At 41.4% G+C, this 7,716-nt stretch overlaps 1 pseudogene across 1 annotated transcript; it reads left to right on the top strand.

Moving 5' to 3' along the window:
• Nucleotides 1-6,654: 6,654 nt before the first annotated feature.
• LOC116564925 lies at nucleotides 6,655-7,462 on the top strand (annotated as a pseudogene). Its single transcript, XR_004275160.1, has one exon. The product of XR_004275160.1 is annotated as a 40S ribosomal protein S6 pseudogene (transcript).
• Nucleotides 7,463-7,716: the final 254 nt, after the last annotated feature.

The raw sequence follows: 7,716 nt of genomic DNA, 5'->3' as shown, positions 1-7,716 counted from the left end.
AATCAGAAAAAAAAGAAAAAATCAGAGGAAGGGGAGAGGGTCAGATTATGAAAGACCTCGGAGGCCACTGTTTTTTGTTTGTTTGTTTTGTGGGGTTTTCTTTTTCTTTCTTTCTTTCTTTTTTTTTTATTTTTTTTGAGATGGAGTCTTGCTCTGTTGCCCAGGCTGGAGGGCAGTGGCCCAATCTTGGCTCACTGCACGTGCCACCACACCCAGCTAATTTTTGTATTTTTAGTAGAGACAGGGTTTCACCATGTTGGCCAGGATGGTCTCAATCTCTTGACCTCGTGATCTGCTCGCCTTGGCATCCTGAAGTGCAGGGATTACAGGGGTGAGCCACCAGGCCACTGTGATACAAGCTTTTACACTAAGTGAGATTAGAGTCTGAGCAGAGAGGGGCATGACTTGATCTGAGTAAAGACCTGGCTCCTGTGTTGATATTCCATTGTAAAGAATGGAGGAATGGTCAGAATAAAGACAAGATATGAGGCTATCTATAGTGATGATCCTTGAGGGATGACGGTAGGTCAGCCAATAGTGAAAGAAGGTAATGAGGTTGCATTTCAGATATAGTTTACTGATTTGACTATGGGATGGATATAGGGTACGAAGAAAGAGAGGAGTCAAAGAAAACTCCAGAGCTTTTGGCCTGAGCCATTGGAAGAATGGAGATTCCATTTATTGAAATAAATAAGAACTAAAGGAAAACTCATTTTGGCAGAAAAACCAAGAGTTCAGTTTTGAATACGTTGGATTAGTTAAATATGAGATGCCTATGAGACACATTATATAGGAAGTAGATTATTTAAGTCTGGAGAGCAGATGAGATGTCAAAGTTGGAAATATACATTTGTGAGTTGTCAAGGTCATGATGGTTTTTAAAATCAGTGAATTGGCTGGATGCAGTGGTTCATGCCTGTAATCCCAGCACTTTGGGAGGTCAAGGTGGGTGGATGGTTTGAGGCCAGAAGTCCAAGACCAGTCTGGCCAACATGGCGAAACCTTGTCTTCTAAAAATACAAAAATTAGCCCGGCATGGTGGCACATATCTGTAATCCCCACTAGTTGGGAGGCTGAGGCAGGAGAATCACTTGAACCTGGGAGGCGAAGGTAGCAGTGAGCCAAGATCATGCCACGACGCTCAAGCCTGGGTGACAGAGTGAGACTCCATCTCACACACACACACACACACACACAAGAAGCCAGTGAATTGGAGAAGATCATCCAAAAAGAAAAGAGGTGTGACAGGGAAAAGTTGACCCATGGATGAAAACAGCAAAGAGCTGGAGAAGGAATAACCAGTGAGGGAAGAAAACCAAGAGAAAGTGGTGTCCAGAAAACCACGTGAGAGACAATTTCAATTGTGTCAAATGCTATATGGGGATTGTGTTATGAGTTGGGGGCTGAATAGCAACCATTGGACAGTGCACTATAAAGGACTCTAGTGACCTTAAAAGAGTTTTATCTGTGAAGTGGTAGAAAAGAATACAGTGGGTTGAATAGAGAATAAAAGCAACTTTCAGAGTTTTCTCATATACCACTTCACACCCAGTAGGATGGCTACTATTTTAAAACAAAACAAAACAACAAGTATTGGTGAGGATATGGGGATATTGGAACGCTTGACCATTGCTGGTGGGAATTTAAAATGGTGCAGCTGCTGTGGAAAATGATATGGCAGTCCCTCAAAAAATTAAACATGGAGGCCTGGAGCAGTAGCTGATGCCTGTAATCCCAGCACTTTGAAAAACTGAGGCATGCATCACTTGAGGTCAGGAGATCGAGACCAGCCTGGACAACATGGCAAAACCCTTTCTCTATTAAAAATACAAAAATTAGCCAGGTGTGGTGGTGGGCATCCGTAATCCCAGCTACTTGGGAGGCTGAGACATGAGAATCGCTTGAACCTGGGAAGCAGAGCTTGCAGTGAGCCGAGATTGTGCCACTGCACTCCAGCCTGGGTGACAGAGTGAGACACTCTTTTCTCAAAAAGAAAAAAAAAATTAAACATAGAATTACCATATGATCTAACAATTTCACTTCTAGGTATAAACTCAAAAGCAGTGAAAGCGAAGACTCAAAACAGATGTTGTACACCATTGTTCACAGCAGCATTATTCACAGTAGCCAAAACGTGGAAGAAACCCAGGGACCACTGACAGTTGAGTAGATAAACAAAATGTGATATATCCATACAAAGCATTATTACTCACTTTTAAAAAAGAATGAAATTTTGCAATATGCCACAACATAGATGAACCTTGAAGACATGCTAAGCAAAATAAGCCAGTCACAAATGGACAAATATCATATGATTCCTCTTATATGAAGTCCATAGAGTAGTTAAATTCATAGAGACAGGAAGATGAATGGTGATTGCCAGAGGCTGGAGGAAATGGGGAATGGAGTCAGTATTTAATGGGTACAGAGTTTACATTTTGCAAGATGAAGAAGTTCTGGGGGTGGATGGTGGTGATGGTTGTTCAACAATATGGACAGACTTAATGCTATAGAACTTATATTTTAAAAGGGTTAACATGAGCCAGGCACGCTGGCTCACACCTGTAATCCTAGCACTTTGGGAGGCTGAGTCAGGTGGGTCACTTGAGGTCGGGTGTTCAAGACCAGCCTGACCAACATGGAGAAACCCTGCCTCTACTAAAAATACAAAATTAGCCACCTGTAGTCCTAGCTACTCGGGAGGCTGAGACAGAAGAATGGCTTGAACCTGGGAGGTGGAACTTGCAGTGAGCTGACATCATGCCATTGCACTCCAGCCTGGGCAACAAGAGCGAAACTCCATTTCAAAAATAAATTAATAAATAAAATATAAAAATTTTTAAAATGGTTAACATGGTAAACTTACTGTTGTGTATATTTGACAACACGTTTTTTTAAAACAAGGAGTTTTTAAAAAGAGAGACCAAATGGCCTGGCCAACATGGTGAAACCCCATCTCTACCAGAAGTACAAAAATTAGCTGGGTGTGGTGGAACATGCCTGTAATTCCAGTTACTTGGGAGGCTGAGGCATGAGAATCACTTGAACCCTGGAGGTGGAGGTTGCTGTGAGCTATGATTGTGCCACTGCACTCTAGCCTAAGCAATAGAGCAAGACTCTGTCTCCAAAAAAAAAAAAAAAGTTCCTAAAAGGTTATGGAGGAAGGAACTGAAGAAATTTGTAGAAGGAGGTTGCTAGTAATACATCTAAAGGAGGGTCGGCTAGAGTCTCACCACCCTTTAGCCTCTAATTCCAGATTCAGACCCTGTGCATCTAAGGGCCCAGGGATGGCTCTTGTCAAAGACAAAGGTAATCAGGACCTGGGATATGAACTCGAGCCAACCAAAATATCTGTGGGACTGTGAAGGGCCTGTGGGTGCCAGGTCACGAATTAATTTCTAATTGTTTTGAAAAAATCTCTCAGGAGGCATAGTACTTACATACCACTGGGTCAATAGCACAGTCTCTCTCTCCCGGGGTCGACCAGATCTTCATCACAATCACCTTAGTAGTAGAGTTAAGCATTCAGAATTCAGAGGGCTGGAAATCTCAGGATGGCAGTGGCCATGCAGCTGTGGCTCTCTTCCCTTTTATAGAAATTTCACATTCGTATAAATACTGGTATGAAGTACTAGTGTAGATACAGCACAGTTCTTTTTTTTTATTGCATTTTAGGTTTTGGGGTACATGTGAAGAACATGCAAGATTGTTGCATAGGTACACACATGGCAGTGTGATTTGCTGCCTTCCTCCCCTTCACCTATATCTGGCATTTCTCCCCATGCTCTCTCTCCTTTATCTCTCTAGACGTGTTAATACCATTGCCCTGTCACAGCCTTAACATAACGACAGGAGGGACCAACTTAAATGCTATTTCTACTTTACAGGAATGCAGCCCATGCTTTTAAAAACTAAAATCTTTAAAAATATATTTTTTTGAGACCAGGTAGTGCTCTGTCACCCAGGCTGGAGTACAGTGGCATGATCATCGCTCACTGTAACCTAGAGCTCCTGGGCTCAAGCAACCCTCCCACCTTAGCTTCCCCAGTAGCTGAGACTACAGGCGCACACCACCATGCCCAGCTAATTAAAAACTTTTTTTTTTTAGAGATGGGGTCTTGCTACATTGTCCAGGCTGGTCTTGAACTCTTAGGCTCTAGCAATCTTCCCACTTCAGCCCCCCAAAGTGTGGTTATTACAGGTATGAGCTGCCACATCCAGCCCCATTTTTTAAAGAGAAACCTGTAATGTAGATGTTTACAGCATAGTCCTAGACCTCAAATGCTGGCAGTAAATCCAATTTTAAAAAATATTGTGTACGCTTTACTAGACAGGCCAAAAAATACATATCTCAGGTGCCAAGTGCGGTAGCTTACACCGTAATCCCAGTACTCTGGGAGGCTGAGGCAGGAAGACTGCTTGAGCCCAATAGCTCAAGATCAGCCAGTGCAACGCAGTGAGACCCTGTCTCTATTAAAAAAAAATTAGCTGGGCATCTTGGCCTGTGCATTTAGTCCCAGCTACTCAAGAGGCAGAGGTGGGAGGATCACTTGAGCACAGGAGTTTGAGGCTATAATGAATCATGATCTCACTACTGCACTCCAGCCTGGGTGACAGAGCCAGATCCTGTTTCAAATACATCCAATTATATATATATATATATATATAAAATCTCAGGGATGGGTCCTGCCCTGGGGCTCCCTGTTGCTAAACCCTGGTCTAGAGCTACCCAGTTTCTAGGACAGACAGAAACCTGTCCACTCTCACAAGACCCTAGTGTTTAGCCTGGTATTTTTCTAAATTCCTTTGACAACCTGACTCCATTTTTCATATATAACTACTTGTTTTCTCTTGTGACTTTCAGGATCTTTTATTTGTATTTGACCTTTGGGAGTTTGATTATTAAATTCCTTGGTAGTCTTCTGTGGGTTAAATCTACTTGGTGTTCTATAACCTTCTTATACTTGAATACTGATATCTTTCTTGAGGGTTAGGAAGTTCTCTGTTATTATCCTTTGAATAAATTTTCTATTTCTCAGCCTGACCAACGTGGAGAAACCCCATCTCTAATAAAGATACAAAATTAGCTGGAAGTGGTGGCACCTGCCTGTAATCCCAGCTACTCGGGAGGCTGGGGCAGGAGAATCGCTTGAACCTGGGAGGCGGAGGTTGCGGTGAGCCAAGATCGCGCCATTGCACTCCAGCCTGGGCAACAAGAGCAAAACTTCATCTCAAAATAAATAAATAAATGAATTTCTGTTTCTTTTTCTTTTTCTACCTCCTCTTTAAAGACACTAACTCTTAGATTTGCCATTTTGAAGCTATTTTCTAGATTGTGTAGGTGTGCTTTGTTCTTTTTCAAACCTTTTTCTTTTTTTCTTATGGCTGTATATTTTCAAATAGCCTGTCTTCAAGCTCACTAATTCTTTCTTCTGCTTGATCAATTCTGCTATTAAGAGACTGATGCATTCTTCAGTATGTCAATTACATGTTTCTTTTGAGACAGGGTCTGTCTATGTGTCCCAGGCTAGTCTTGAACTCCTAGACTAAAAATTCTCCCACTTCAGTTTCCCAAAGTGCTGAATTACAGGCATGAGCTACCACACCCAGCAAATCAATTGCATTTTTCAACTCCAGAATTTCTGCTTGATTATTTTAAATTATTTCAATTTATTTGTTAAATTTATCTGATAGGACTCTAAATTCCTTCTCTGTGTTATCTTGAATTTCACTGAATTTTGTCAAAACAGCTATTTTTTAAAATTTAAATTTTATTTTATTGATGTATTTTTTTTAAAGAGTCTCACACTATCACCCAGGCTGGAGTACAATAGTGTAATCACAACTTACTGCAGTCTTAAACCCTGAGCTCAAGCAATGTACCCCTTCCCCCAAGAACCTGGAACCACATCACATGTATGCCATCACACCTGGATAATTTTTTTTTTTTAAATGGACTCTTGCTCTGTTGCCCAGGCTGTAGTGCAATGTCATGATCTCGGCTCACCACAACCTCTGCCTCCCATGTTCAAGTGATCCTGCGTCAGCCTCCCAAGTAGCTGGGATTACAGGTGCCCGCCACCATGCCTGTCTAATTTTCTTTTTTTTTGTATTTTTAGCAGAGACAGAGTTTTACCATGTTGGTTAGGCTGTTCTGGAACTCCTGACCTCAGGTAATCCACCTGCCTCACCCTCCCAAAGTGCTGGGATTACAGGCGTGAACCACTGTGCCTGGTCTTTTTTTTTTTTTTTTTTTTTTTTTCATAGAGACAGGGTCTCACTATATTGCCCAGGCTGATCTCAAACTCCTGGACTCAAGTGATCCACCCACCTCAGTCTCCCAAAGTGCCTGGATTACAGGCATGAACCACCATACCCAGCTGTAATCGTGTATACTTTTTATATAACATTAAAATGTTCTCAAATTATTAAAAGCAATAATTTTTATGACTACCCATTGTATGGGTATGGTATTATTTACTTAGCTATATCCCTGTGCACTATAAGGTTCTTTTCAATTTTTTCTCATATCAAAATATAATGTTATAGTAAGCAATTTTGCACATAGATGTTATAAATCTTTTTTTTATATTTTAAGATGAATTCCTAGAAGTTGGATTAGTAAGTTAAAGAGTATAAAATATCTTTAGGAAGGCGTATAGCTGCTTCAAGATGAAGCTGAACATCTCCTTCCCAGCCACTGGCTGCCAGAAACTCATTGAAGTGGATGATGAACGCAAACTTCGTACTTTTTATGAGAAGCGTATGGCGACCGAAGTTGCTGCTGACGCTCTGGGTGAAGAACGGAAGGGTTATGTGGTCCGAATCAGTGGTGGGAACGACAAACAAGGTTTCCCCCATGAAGCAGGGTGTCTTGACTCATGGCCATGTCCGCCTGCTACTGAGTAAGGGGCATTCCTGTTACAGACCAAGGAGAACTGGAGAAAGAAAGAGAAAATCAGTTCGTGGTTGCATTGTGGATGCTAATCTAAGCGTTCTCAACTTGGTTATTGTAAAAAAAGGAGAGAAAGATATTCCTGGACTAACTGATACCACTGTGCCTCGTCGCCTGGGGCCCAAAAGAGCTAGCAGAATCCGCAAACTTTTCAATCTCTCTAAAGAAGATGATGTCCGCCAGTATGTTGTAAGAAAGCCCTTAAACAAAGAAGGTAAGAAACCTAGGACTAAAGCACCCAAGATTCAGCGTCTTGTTACTCCACGTCCTGCAGCACAAACGGCGGCGTATTGCTCTGAAGAAGCAGCGTACTAAGAAAAACAAGGAAGAGGCCGCAGAATATGCTAAACTTTTGGCCAAGAGGATGAAGGAAGCTAAAGAGAAGCGCCAGGAACAAATTGCGAAGAGACGCAGACTTTCGTCTCTGCGAGCTTCTACTTCTAAATCTGAATCCAGTCAGAAATAAGATTTTTTGAGTAACAAATAAATAAGATCAGACTCAAAAAATATATATATATCTTTAAAGCTCACATTTTGTTTTACAGTAATAAAAAGAAAACAAAGTTAAAAGAACTAAAGAAAGCAAGACTAACTACAGTAGCTGCATCTATGAAAGAAGATGAATTCCACTCACCAAGCATCTCACAACTTCTAGTGTGTCCAAGCTTCCTTCAAAACTTAGATTCTCCAAAAGATGCCTGCAAAATAACCTATCTGAAAAATACAAACTCATTGCTCTTGAAATACTATGTGAACTTGGG

This window comes from Sapajus apella, unplaced genomic scaffold (assembly GCF_009761245.1).
Source record: "Sapajus apella isolate SASKATOON/1434 unplaced genomic scaffold, GSC_monkey_1.0 scaffold2, whole genome shotgun sequence".
NCBI lineage: Eukaryota > Metazoa > Chordata > Mammalia > Primates > Cebidae > Sapajus > Sapajus apella.
This window is presented reverse-complemented; position numbering and strand designations above follow the sequence as displayed.